Source organism: Octopus bimaculoides, chromosome 22 (assembly GCF_001194135.2).
Source record: "Octopus bimaculoides isolate UCB-OBI-ISO-001 chromosome 22, ASM119413v2, whole genome shotgun sequence".
NCBI lineage: Eukaryota > Metazoa > Mollusca > Cephalopoda > Octopoda > Octopodidae > Octopus > Octopus bimaculoides.
Genome location: NC_069002.1, coordinates 17,740,458 through 17,755,361, shown reverse-complemented (window position 1 = coordinate 17,755,361; position 14,904 = coordinate 17,740,458). Strand labels below are relative to the sequence as shown.

Sequence of the window (14,904 nt, the reverse complement as noted above, 5' to 3'; positions counted from 1 at the left end):
CCCCCGTCACTGCTTGGTTTTAACTATATGCACTATAGTTAATTGGTAAAAAATATAACCATTCCCATATATAACAGTATTTGTTTCACTGCATGATTTCACATCAGGAATCTTGCAAAACAAATACATAAACAATGTTATTATTATTATTATTCTAGTTATAATAATTATTACCATCCTCATCACTACTACTACCACCATCTTTATTATATTTACTAACACTGCCATTTTTTCTATCACTGTCACTACCAATTTCACCATTACTATCACTTACTATTTTGCCACAATCTTTATAAAGATTTCTTATATAGGTGGGAGAAGTGGATGGTCACACTGCAGAAATGCTAGCAAGTTTTCAATGTTGGAGATATAAGTAAAACAAAATTGAAATATAACCTACCATCTGAAATTTGATGAGAAAAAGTAAACAAATTAAAAATGTATTTATACTGTTATTCTACATGCAAATAATTTGTCTAACACTAGTAAGAAGTGAACAAACGATTTTGCCTAGTCCTTAAATTCATGCATATGATACCATTAGTCCAAACTACAATCATCGGGCCAATCAAAAGAGAAAAACAGTATCTGAATATTTAAATACACAGCACTATTCTGAAGTGAGAACCAGCAAAGCTTTCAACACTGATGAGAAACAAAAATTGTATGCATAGAATTATTACTACTACTACTGCTAGTGGTGGTGGTGGTGCTGCTGCTGCTACTACTTTCATTTCACTTCTTGGAGTTCTCGATTTCACTTTCTCTGGTTAATTCTGTAAGAGTGACCACCAGCCTGTTGTCAAAGGTCTTACTGCGTCTCTCTTCCCACGATACTTAACACCCAATTACCAATCTCAAAATCCTTGCTGTCCCCAATAAAGCAGTTTTCTGGACATGTTCTACTCTCATGTCAATCCCAGTTTCACCAAATTTCTCAAACCTCATTGTTGATGCTTCCATTATTATTATTATTGTTATTAATTCTTCTTCTTCTTCTTCTTCTTCTTCTTCTTCTTCTTCTTCTTCTTCTTCTTCTTCTTCTTCTTCTTCTTCTTCTTCTTCTTCTTCTTCTTCTTCTCATTATCATTATTAGTATTATTCACTGCGGTGTGAAGGTGCATGGCTCAGTGGTTTGAGTGTCTAGCTTACAATCGTGAGGTTGTGAGTTTGATTCCCGGACTGGGCTGCATGTTGAGTTTTTCAGCAAGACACTGAAAACATTTATTTACACCAGTTTGGTGCTGTTTTTCATTATTTATTTTGTTCAAAGTTGTCAATAGAAAAACCAGGAACTTGTGACTGGTTTTCTATGTTTGTTTAGACCCTTGAGGAGCTATATTCGGCCCACCAAATAAGTTCAGTGGGCATTTAATTTAATCTAACCAAATACAATTCAAGAAGATGACGCAACATGTCTTGAAAGAATTGAGAAAAAGAAAAAAAACTACCTCTCCCATAGATCTGATGACTGCTGAAGATTTCCCTCCTCTTCCCTCTGTTACTGGCAATAATACAGGAAAAGAGGAGGAGAAAAATGAGTGTGGAACAGTACAAAGTCCACCTCATAGTAACAGCTTGAAAACATCAACAATAGCAGTGGTAGCAGTAGTAGTAGTAGTAGTAGTAGTAGTAGTGGAAGTGGCAACAACAACAGCACGAAAGACAACAACAGTGGCAGCAGCAGCTGGTTAGTGGAAGCTGGTTAGCGGAAGCTAACATGTCGTTTCCGGCACTTAAGACTTACAGGGACTGGGTCAACAATTTAGTTAAGCAAAAGTTGACAAGAGGAGTCGTTAACAATAGTTGGTGGAGGGATTAGAGTAATAGAGAGAGATTAGAGTAATATCAATATTGTTAGAAGAAAATAGAAAGGAGGAGGAGCTAGAAGCTAAGTTAGACAAGGTTATTTGTAGTGGTATTGCAACTGATGTGCTAGCAGCGAGAATGGCATTAGACCATTTCTTTAATGCAAAACATGAAGGCTGCATTGTCAGAGCTAAGGCACATGCTCCGAGAAGCAAGAGGACCAAAGCTGTTCGATGAGCCCATGTGGTGGAGGCACATCGCGGTAACAAACTATGACTTGGTCTTTGATAAACACAAGCTGAGCGATTCCAGGCAGATGTGTGAGGCCTTTCACCAGCACTTTGCTCAATTGTTTGGGGGAAGTGGTGGGTCAGAGATGGTAATGCAGCCCCTATCTTGATGGCTGATGCTGAGGGCTGCGAAAACCAGATAACTTCAGCCAAAATCCAGGAGGCTCTTGTTGGTTGCATGAGGCACAAATCTTCCGGTTTGTATGGTCTGCAGTATGAGCTTTATGTAAATATGCCAGATTTATTCTCCAATCTCCTCAAACTGCTCTACTGCAACCTGCAGCAGAAAGGAATATTCCCAGTTTTGTGAGCTGGGGTGTAGTGACACTGATAAGGAAAGACAAAAACAAGAGGGACATATTAGATAACTTCAGGCCCATAACTCTGTTCAACACAGAGTTTAAGATTTTGGCCAAGGTGTTAATGAAGAGGTTAGTGCTTGTTATCAAGGATTTGGTTAGAGAAGCGCCTGGAGGCTGTCCTCAAGGCAGCTGACTTCAGTCCAGTCTTCAGAGGTAGGATCATTGCAATGCACTGTGACATCTGTTCGGTGGTCAAAGTTAATGGCCACCTCTCAGAACCATTTCAGATCTCCTGATTGGTCCTCTCTCCTCCCTTCTGTACGTATTGACTCTTGAGCCTTTACTGTGGACGCTGGAGCTGCTGCAGGGCATCCCGCTCCAACTGGGATGCAGAAGGGCTGTCAGCTTATGCGAATGACATCACCATGATGGTGTTGGAGACTTCAGAAACTGAGATGGTTGGCACATCATTGGAGGAATAGGAAAAGTTGACGGGAGCAAAACTTAACCCAGAAAAGTTGATGGGCTTACTGCTCAGCACTTGGAGAGTCAAATCCATGCTATCCAACAGTGGTGTTGGCTGCTGGACGGACGGACCGGTAAAGTTGCTTGGGGTTTGGTTCATATCAGACCTCCAGGTGGATAAGAATGGGATGAGGTGACAAGCAGAATAGCCAGTCTCCCCCAGAAATGGGCTATGAGGAAGCTGTCACTGAAAGGTCATGCAGAGGTGGCAAATGCATACATCATGTCCATCATCCACTACTGCCTGACTATCAATCCTTGCCCCCCTTTGTGCCTTACCAAGTTGGAGCGTCTCCTCAAATTCTTGTGGAGGGAACAGGTTCTGTTGGTGAGGCAGTCCATCTGCTGCCAGCACCCTCTACATGGAGGGCTGGGCATGCCATGGTTAATCATGCATAGACATGCACTTAGGCTTCAGCATCTCCAGATATTCTGCCTAAACGGTGAACAGGTGTGGTCGCTGTTTGTCAAACAGGCCTTTCTCCAGCTTGTCTCCTTGACTGAACTGCAGTCCTGGGTCAAGAAGACATCCAGACAGGGTGACTGGCATCTGGAATGTTGCCAGGCACTCACTGCCCTCTACCAGTGGGAAAATCGGTCAGTGGAACATCTACTCTTGAGTTCTATAGAGGGTTAGTGGTGGGAAAGCGCGATGATGCACTCAGAGAGGCTCTGGGCATTGATAAAGTCAAACTGACCAATCTATTCCAGAGGACTTTTAATCCGGGGATGATGGATAACTTCCAGAAATCCATCGCTTGGCAATGCTACTTGAGGGGCACCTCTGGTTCAAGATAAACTCTACAGGCATGGAAGTGCTGTCAGACGGACCTGCCCAAGATGCGCTCAGAGTGACAAAACTATTCTGCATGTACTCGTCCAGTGTCCGTGCATTACTGACTTGCGGAGTTATGTCAAATAACTGTTATTGCTTGTAGGATGGATCTGGCTATTGGCCAAGTCCATAGTGAAGATTGATCTGCCACCTTCCTTTGCCAAGAAGGACAGGTAATTTTCCTCTGTTTGGTGGCAGTAGTGAAAGAAATTGTATGGTGGACCAGGTTGAAAGGACTGAAGACAGACACTTTTCTCTTTGGCCAATCCCTCATCAACTTTTTCAAATTTCACTTGTAAAGGAAGATGAGGGTGGAGAGAGAAGTGATGCCCCCCCCCCCCCACCAGTACATTTGCTGAAAGGTGAGTGAATGTAGCGAAAATGGCCTGTGTGAGTAGATCTACTCTAATAATGCACCTGTAGGCTGGTGAATTTGAGGAGGAGAGGGGTATGTTTCCTGAGTACCCTCAAATTATCCCCTACTTTTGTGGAATTTTCATTGTTATATTTTTTTTCTTGTTTAATGTCTATTGTTATTGTTTTCTAATTGTTTACTTGTTGTTTTGTGTAAAACCCTCACTGTACTCATCTACTGTATTGTCCCCTATATGTCTACCCTGGTGGCCAATAAATGAAATTATCATCATCATCATCGTCATTATTATTATTATTATTATTATTATTATTATTATTATTATTATTATTATTATTATTATTATTATTATTATTATTATTATTATTATTCAGTAGTCTTATTTTTATTACATGCTTTCACTGCACTACCAAGCGCAGATCTGTGTGCCTTGGGTATGTGCCGTGGTTTGTTGCGGTGCTCTTATTTTTACTGTATTGAAAGTGTTTTATGTAGGATGTATGTGGTGCCCAGTAGTGCTATTTTCTGTGTGTTATATTTACTTGTCAGTCCTGGAGTTTCTGTTATGTATTTGTCTGAATATTTTTTTTTATCATACCTAATGTGCCTACAATGATAGGAATTGTTTCTGTTTTTAGACTCCAATTCGAGTTACCTCTATTTCCAGATCTTTGTATTTTGAAAGTTTCTCCATTTCTTTTAGGGAAACGTTGTCATCTGCTGGTATTGATACATCAATTAGAAAGCAATTTTTTTTTCTTGGTGATCTCTGACAATTATATCCAGCCTGTTGGCCTTAATTTCTTTATCTGTGTGTATTGGCATATCCCAGAGTATGGTTGCTTTCTCATTTTCTGTGACCTTTTCTGGCATGTGCCTATACCATCTTTTTTCTGTTGTCGTTCCACGGTGTTGGCATAGCTTCCAGTGTATGTAGGTCCCAACTCTGTCGTGTCTGTGAATATATTTCTACTTAGCCAAGACTGTGCAGCCAGAGACAATATGAGTTGTTGTTTTTTCTCCATCTCCACATATTCTGCAGTTACTTGTATTTCTTTTCATTACATGTTTTTGGTAATTTCTGGTGGGAAAGCTGTGATCTTGTGCTGCAATTAAAAATCCTTCAGTCCCCATTATTATTGTTGTTGTTGTTACTGTTTGTTTGTTTGTTTGTTTGTTTGTTTGTTTGTTTGTTTGTTTGTTTGTTTATTTTGGCAATATTTAAAAGTTTTCAGCTTTGCTAACAATTTGGTATCCAATAATAAAAACTCACCCTGTGAGAAACAGAGTTGCTGTAGATAAAGCAACTTTGAAGCTCTGACCTTGAGATTTATCGATCAGCATTGCAAAAGCATAGCCTGAATAAGAAACCTAAATCACTTAAATTTAATAAGACAGTCACTTGGCATTAGTGGAATATTTGGAAAGGAAACGTATTCTATTTGGTACTTTTCTTGTTGGAACAGTAACATCTATTATCTATTATGCATAATAGCATTGGTGTCTTTGCAGCTAAACAAATTACATAGAACAAATTTAGGAGCATCAAGAATTCACAACTATATAATAAAGAGAAATGCCAATTTTCAGTTTTAGTATTTGGTATTGGCTCATCAGAAGAATTTGAAGGGTTTACAAATTTAGTGGAATAACCTACTGTTGTTTCCTCCACATTGTGGTACAAATGCTGTTTCAAAGGATTTATGTTCAAATTCTTGTCCAATAATTTAGTATTTAAAAACTGATATTCTTGACAGTGGCACCCTATTAGTTGAATCAGTAGTGATATCAAATTGCTTTTCATTAATTATTACAATCTTTTAAACCTTGGGTTGAAATCTCTGATTAAAGGCGTTCCAACCATGACCATCTAATTGTTTTTGAACTCCCTTGAACTATGTTACTTAATGTAGTTCTGCACTCAGTTCCACAGTATAGCAGTTTAACCCTTTCGTTACCAACCCGGCTGAAACCGGCTCTGGCTCTGTAGTACAAATGTCTTGTTTTCATAAGTTCTAAATTAAAATCTTCCACCAAACCTTAGTCACAATTTAAGTTCTTAACACTAGCTTCATGATAACTGAGTTATTTTACTAAATTCTTTGTTATATTTAAAGTAATTGAAAGAAACATAGAGCATCTCAAAATAAATACAGTAACGAAAGGGTTAAGCAAGTCTTTGGACAAGCATGGAATTTCGTAAACAAACTATTCAGATGATTATTATATATATAAATCCACCCATGCCCTCTATTACAACCCCACTCAGTTGTAGGAGTTTCATGAGTGCAGATGCCATGAGAAAGCACCAGTACACTTTGTAAAATGGTTGGTGTTAGAAAGGGCATTGAGCTGTACAAACCATGCCAAAACAGATTTTGGAGCTTGGTGTAGCCCTCTGGTTTGTTGGATACTGTCCAACTATCCAGCTCACTCCAGCTAATTCTTATTTGGATTCAGCATCCTCATTATTGTAATGTCTACTTTTCCATAAAGGTGCTTGCTGCAATAGTTAGAATATTGGACTCACAAACATGGGGTAGTGAGTTCGATTCCTGGACTGGACTATGTTGCGTTCTTGAGCAAGTAACTTTATTTCATGTTGCTCCAGTTTACTCAACTTTAGAAGTGGGTTGTGACGTTACTGGTACCAAGTTATATCAGCCTTTGCCTTTCCCTTGGATAACACTGATGGCATGGAGAGGGGAGGCTGGTATGCATGGTCGATAGCTGGTCCTTGGTAAAGAACCTTGCCTGGACTTGTGTCTTGGAGGGTAACTTTCTAGGTGCAATCCCATGGTCATTCATGACCAAATGGGGTTTTTACCCTTTATGTAGTAAATATATAAACAACGAAGGTGCTTGGCTCAGTGGTTAGGGCTCACAATCATGAGGTAGTGAATTCAATTCCTGAACTAGGCTGTGTTGTGTTCTTAAGCATGACACTTTATTTCATGTTGCTCCAGTTCACTCCAGTTCACATTGACCATGGTTGCAATCCTAAGGTCATTCATGACTGAAGGGCGTCTTTACCCTTTTACTTTCCCATGCTTGCATGTTTCAGACAAAATTTATTGAGGCAGGTTTTCTATGGTTAGATTCCCTTCCTGTTGCCAATCCTCTTCAAGCAAGGTAATATTTCCCCCATGGCCAGACATATTTTCTCAGAAGATTGGAAATAAACAACACCACTTATATGATGGTGATACTTGTTTACAAATATCATGCAATAATGATAGAATGTAACTTGAGAGATTGCTTTACTATTTTTTGCTGGTCGAGTGATATCAAAGATGACATCCCACTCACCTTTGTGATAACTGTTTGTGCAACATGGTGCAATCATCCTTGCCAAAATTGCCTTATATATTTTTAGTAGCAATCTTGTGGTAGCAGGTGTACCATTCTTAATATTACAGACAACTTAACCATAATATCCTGGCTTCAGAGTCAATCTAAACATAAAATAAATGCACTGTTTTTCTCCTAGAAAACAGGAGTTATTGATATTAGTGTTGTTATTTAGCCCTAGGTAAACCTTGATTGATCATGCCTTTAATCAACACCTTTTCTGCCATAAATACATAATCTTTTTGTTTTTCAGTAACAATTTAAACAAGATTATATTATGTAGTGCACTGTTTTTTTAAGATGGGTGTAATTTGAAAGAGATTCAGCTGCTATTTTTAGTTGGTTGGTTGGTCAATCATATAAGATTTGCCTATTAGCTCAAAGAAAGGGTCATTATAATGTTAGCTAAAGCAACTACAAGAGCTATTGTTTCCAGAATGATTCATGCCATTAGAGGTTGTCTGCTTTATTTTAGTATCACATTCTCACATTCACAAAATTTTGTTCATTTCATCAATATCTCCAATTGAATGAAAAAGCATCAGTCCCATATAGCGTGAGCTTGCATATGTAAATCTCTCTCTCTCTCAGCAAGTTTCTTTTTGTCTCATTTCTTGTTGCTGAAGACCTCTTAACCAGAGGGGTTTCCTGCATTAATACAACACATGTAATACATACAAATGACAAAATCTGATTTTAATTTAAATCTTTGATTTTTCTGAGGCATTTCTGAAAAGTAGGTACACTTAGTGTATATGTACCTTATTTCAGTTGCAAGGTTTTGGTTTTTGAAATTACTTGCTCTGGTTTAAGTACCTGGAATCGTCACTGCTTCAACTATCTTTCAAATTGGGTTTCAGTTTCTTGTCAGTACGATGCAGCTTTTCTCGTCTTCATTGCAACCAAAATTCAATTTGGTTTACAGTTCCTTGTAATCACGTTAGTATCTCTCCTTGTTCCTCTGGGTTTACAAGCTGGACAGTTTGACTGAAAATTGCAGCTTCCTGGCTTACTAGTTTTCAGTCAAACTGTCCAACCCATGCTAGCATGGAAAGCAGACGTTAAATGATGATGATGATGGTGATAATTTTTGAGAATCAGCTTTTTGTAACAACTGTCTTAAAGTAGTTCTTATCTGCAGACATTCTAACAGCCTTTGATTTCAGTTTTGCATTTCATCTGGATTTTTTTCCTGGATATCCTCAATCAAGATTATGCTTTCGTGAACATCATTCAACAGGCTAAAAGTAGTAAATGAAGAATCTTCCTCAGATTACAACGATCTACCATCTTTATAAATGAGTGTCAACTTTTTTTTATATGCAATAATGCCTCAATATACAAGTTAATTTGTTTCTGGAGACAGCTTGTAAAGCAAAAACTCGTAAAGCAGCGCAATAATTTCGCATAGTAGCAATGTTATAAATCTTAATTCATTCCCAGAAAAATATTTACCTGTAAAATTTATAATACTTGTAAATAAATGGCAATAAAGCAACAGCAGAATGTAAAGAGTATTTTATGTAAAGTAAAAAGAAGTCAAGATCATTTATAATAAAAACTGTTATTATTATAGCTGAACAATCCGCAACTGTATTGCTTTACTGTAGGTATGTAACATTTGTCCTAACATTCTAGTTAGGACAAACCCTAGTAAATGTAGTGTAGAAACCAAGAGGAGCATAATGGATAGCATCCAGCACGTAGCTAACTCCATCGACCAAAGTATCAAGGTAACTATAGATTACCCCACTAGGCACCCTAACAATAAACTCCCTGTCCTTGATACTGAACTTTGGTTAGAAACTGTAAACAACAGAGTGCAACTCCTCTACTCCTATTACAGGAAGCCCATAACTTTTAAATATGTTGTTCTCAAGAGCTCAGCTTTGTCATACAATATGAAAATCAACATACTGATAGCAGACTTAGGATACTGAATAATGTGCACCCTATGAACCCTATGCGAACCCTGTGAAACAAGGAAACATGTACAGAACTTCATTCACTGCATGCGATTCTCTGGATATGTCCCGAAAGATAGGATTCGTGAATACAGGGGAGCTAGAAAGAAATTATCATTATATGTTATGAAGCCACTGGTACAGTGACTGGCTATTGGCACTGCTACCAGAAGATTGCCTGTGTTTTCCATGGGAAGAGCCAGCTTTGATCCTCTCCTCAAACTAGATGGCATGCATTGGGTGTTTCCTCTTGACATGCAACTTGAAGTTGTAGAGGCTCGCCATTTGCTCTCAGATACATGCGTGTCAACCTGAAATAGATAAGAAAAAGGAAAAACAAATGTCAAGACTAAATCCATGCTATAGGTGTGGAAGTTTACAGTTTAGAAGTAAATGTTCTTTTAAAAATTGTAAATGCTTTGAGTGTGGCAAAATCGGACATACAAACTCACATTGTATAGCGAAATAAAAAAGAAAGGGTCAAAAAAAAAAAAATCTAGAAAGAATATATTGTTAACAAAAATTCTAAGCAAGGCTCAGAAAAGAAAATTTGTGTTCATAAAAATGAATAATGTGAATATCAAGTTACAATTGGATACAGGCAGTGATGTCATGATAATTAATACAGATACATGGAGAAAAATAGGGAAACCTAGATTAAAGGAAAGTTCGAAAATTGTGCAAGGTGTTTCAGAAAAAAAACTGCATTTTATGGGCGAAATGATAAGTGATATTACAATTCATGGAAAAACCTTGAAAGCCAAAGATTTTGTGTTGAAAAATACGACAAATTTATTTGGAACAGACTGGATGGAACTATTTAACTTATGGGACCTCCCCAAAAATATTTTTTGTAAAAATGTGAATGGTTCTTCCACCAGTACAGATAAGGCATCAGAGGATTTAAAAAGAGAATTAAAAAAGTTTTTCCTGAAATCTTTTTCTGATAAGTTGGTTCTTTGCACTGAAACAGGCAAAAATTCAAATGAAAGAAAATGCTATACTGTTTTTGATGAGGAGTTATGTTTCCTGGCCAAAAATGGATCTAGATATTGAGAAGTTGGTAAAATCTTGCAGGAATGCCTTTGATTGTAGCTCTGCTCAGTCAGAGCTGGCCAGACTCTAAACAACAGTATACAGTTGAATCTGTTGATAGAATATTGTGATCTTGATTTGGACATTCTGGGAATTTTTCATCTGTATTTATGTCTTTCTTATTGTGAAAATATTATGGAATAGATGGAATTAAGAATTTAAAAGAGAAAATGGTCCCTGAAGTGTAAAATCTAAATTTATAGGATGGTATTTCTCTTGTGGTTAAAAGAGCCACCTCACTTTTATCAAGTCACAGGTATCAACAACCTACTTAAGCAATCATTTCTTTCAGATATTGAAATTTCTCACTGTTCATAAGGAATATCATGTAATCCTTTTACATAACCTCTTATGCAATGTTTGTGGTTTGTAGAATTGATATGTCAGGTTTGGTGAAGAATGGCCAAGAAAGTTGGGAGATATTCATGGATAAATAGATACACACACACACACACACACACACACACACACACACACACACACTCACACATTATATACTAATGGACAAACAGTTATACCTACACATTTTAATAGAAGAGCAGATGCAGACAAACACACAGAGAATATACTTATGGACAAACCAATATATGTATGTATTTTGACACACTCACACATATTATATAATAATGGACAAATATATACTTACACATTCTGAAACGTACATAATACACTGATGGAGAGAGATATACATACACATTTTAACACATACATTATATAGTATTGCACAGATATACATACACATTTTGACAGAAGTATGGGCACAGACAAACACATATAATATACTAATGGACCAACATATACAGGTACATATTTTGACATAGGTACACACACACACAGGTATACACACATACACACACACACACACACACACACACACACACACACACATGCACACATGTAAACAGATAAGCATACACATTTTGATAGAAACACGGACATAGGCAAAGACACACCTACAATGTAGTAAAATCATCATATATCAACTCCATGCTCATATAACCTAACCAACCTAGAAATATTCATGATGCAAATACAATGTCTTTCTCAGTGAGTACATGTTAGTGTGTTGGTCAGTATATGCAGGAATGTGTATGTAAATTTATGTGCTTATACTCCGAAATCTAAATATGTTAAATGTACATTACTTCACAAATGCATGTACATGTATATGCACATATATAGACACCATATATACTCACATACATCACACAAGTATAGCTTCAGTGTAGCTTCACTACCTAAACATCTAGAAGCATTCATAAATATTCTGATTGCACATGTATGTTTGTGTTGGAGTGCATGTGTAGATTTCCAGTATGTGTATGCTTAAATGCATTAATGTATACTGTTATCTATGCATAGCAATTTTATATGGTTTCTGAGCCTAACTAGCTATAAACATAATATATAAATACAGTATGTGTATGTTTGTATAGTAAAAATCAATACACATAAATGCTATGTGTGTCTTCATTTGTTAATGTGTGTGTGTGTGTAGGGGAGTGCATGTATACATGCATGTTTATATGTGTGTGTGTATATGTATATATATATATATATATATGTACATAAATGTATATATATATATATAATACATATGTATGTGTGTATATATATATATATATATATATATATATATATATATATATATATATATATATATATATATATATATATATATACACACACACACACACACAAAGTTTGATCACTAAGTATCCGAACTGTTGCCATAGAGTGAGGCTGCTTGGCAAAGACTGACCTTGAACTCTGCTGTGCATGCACACTAAGTTTTAACATTCTGGTTCACTTCTGCTGTTTACAGCAGTGCTTGGAAGGAAGGTGTGTAGTGTGTGATTGTCACATTGACAGAAAGTCGTCATGGCAATACCTGCTAGAGGCCTGTGCAAAGTCACAGAAAGTGTATGGAGAGGAGTGTATGAGCTGCACACAAGCATATGAATGGTTTAGACATCTCCGAGATGGCTGAAAAAATGTCAATATTGACGAATGTTCTGGGAGACCCACAACCAGCAGAACTGAGAAAAACATCGCAGATGTATGTGCAGCTGTGAGAGAAAATCATTAAACCACCATCTGTGAGTTATCATGGGATGTGCAGATTAGTTACGGTTCAGTTCAGTCCATTCTCACTGAAGATTTGGGTATGAGACGCATGTCTACCAAGTTTGTGCTAGAACTACTTTCAGCTGACCAAAAGGACATTCAGGTTTCAGTTGCACAAGATCTCTTTGATTGTGTCAGAATGATGAAAATTTTTGGAAAACTTTCTGTAAGCCTCAGAGCCAGTATTTTCAAGCTTTTGGCAAAATTTCATGCAGATTCTTTCTCTGTCAAGGTCAATGTGATAATCACATGCTACACACCTTCCTTCCAAGCACTGTTTACAGCAGAAGTGAGCTAGAACATTAAAACTTAGTGTGCATGCACAGCAGAGTTCAAGGTCAATCTGTGCCAGGCTTCTTTACTCTTTATGCTTTAGCTTCATTACTATGGCAACAGTCTGGATACTTATTGATCAGATCACATATGTATATATGTGTGTGTGTATGTATACTTATTCTTTTACTCTTTTATTTGTTTCAGTCATTTTGACTGTGGCTATGCTGGAGCACTACATATATATATAATATATATCATCACCAACATCATATAACACCCCCTTTTCCATACTGGCATGGGTTGAATGGTTCAACAAGAACAGATGAGCAAGAAGCTGCACCAGATTCTATGTCTGCTTTGGCGTGGTTTCTGCAGTTCAATGCTCTTCCTAAAACCAACCATTTAACAGTGTGTACTGGGTACTTTTTATGTGACTCCATCATTGGTGAGTTCACTAAGTATACGTAGCTTGCTCGTCTGGAGAGAGAGAGAGAGAGAGAGAGAGAGAGAGAGAGAGAGAGAGAGAGAGAGAGATGTGAGATTCAGGTACAAGGCGAATATGAGACAGAATAAGACAGAAGAGCAGAAAGGTGGACATGTAGGTAAGTGCACTGAGTAAAAATAGTGTGACAGATGACTAGAGATAGGGGATGAGTTGGATGCAGTAGATATTAGTTCAGCAGAGAGGCATAAGCGATAGAAGATTAAAAGAAGAGTGAATGTTACAAGATGAGTTGTTGGGGAAGGCTTGACAGAATCCTAATTCTGCTGAGCTGGATGGATCTTCCTAAGCACAGCACATTGCCAATCATCTCGGACCCCCATCATCTCTGAGAGGCTGAATATCTTGAGGTTAGTCTCCACCAGTTTATCCCATGTTTTCCAAGGTCTGGTGTTCCTCATCCACAGGTTCCTTCCATGTTTAGCGTTTAGCACTTCTTTATACAGCTGTCCTCATCCGTCCCATGACATCACATGACCATACCAGTGCAATTTTCTCTTCTGCACATCACATCTGATGCCTCTTATGCCCAAGTTTTTCTCACAGCACATTTGTACATTGTCTTACATGCACACTAACATTGCACATCCATCAGGGTATGCTAGCTCCATTTCTTTCTAGTCTTCATGTCCTCTGCATTCACAGCCCAAGTTTCACAACCATGTAGCATTGATTTTTTTGTCCAAGCATCGTACAGTCTGCTTTTCTTTCTGAGAGATAGGCCTTTTGCTACCAACAAAGGTAATAACTCTCTAAACTTTCTCCAGCCAATTTTCAGTCTAGCGACTATAATTTGTGAGTATCGTCCTCTAGTACTAATTAGGTCACTTACATAACAGAAACTACCTACTACTATTAGAAAGCCTTCTTGACATTTCAGAATATCTATTTTCTGTGTGCTTTTATTAAATAGATTATTGCTCTTGCACATCTACCACAAACAGTCTATTTTCTCTGTTAACCTTCCTATGACTCCATTGCATCTCTTATGTGTTCATAGTTTTTACTGAGCACACTGTATATAATTTCTACTTATACTTTATCTACAAATGGAGCAGGGCCATTTTCCAAGAAGATATTAGTGTCCTGTCTGAAAATTCAGCAAACACCAGAACGTAAGCGAGCAAGACAAAAGAAAAGAGACAAAATACAAACATTAATCACAGACCGGTTTCGTTGTTATCACTTACGTAATTGTCTGCAACTCTTCGGTATGATCGTCTTGGCAATATAATTTGCAGAACAATACACGAGACGTCCACATGAAATTGAACATGTATATAATTCTACTAATTACATTTGGGGTTCTATTTCAAAAGTCTTCATTCTGGCGCATTCTGGTGTTTGCTGAATTTTCTTGAGAACAATCTTTTCTTACTGGTCAGACCATAAGTGGTCTTCTTCTAGCAAAATGGATGTCCACTTAGTGGTCAACCCTCTTATATATATATATAT

At 37.4% G+C, this 14,904-nt stretch overlaps 1 protein-coding gene across 3 annotated transcripts in view; it reads left to right on the top strand.

Moving 5' to 3' along the window:
* The window catches only part of LOC106874287 (EF-hand calcium-binding domain-containing protein 6), a 300,872-nt gene that overhangs the window by 75,796 nt on the left and 210,172 nt on the right, over positions 1 to 14,904 (top strand). The window lies entirely within an intron of this gene.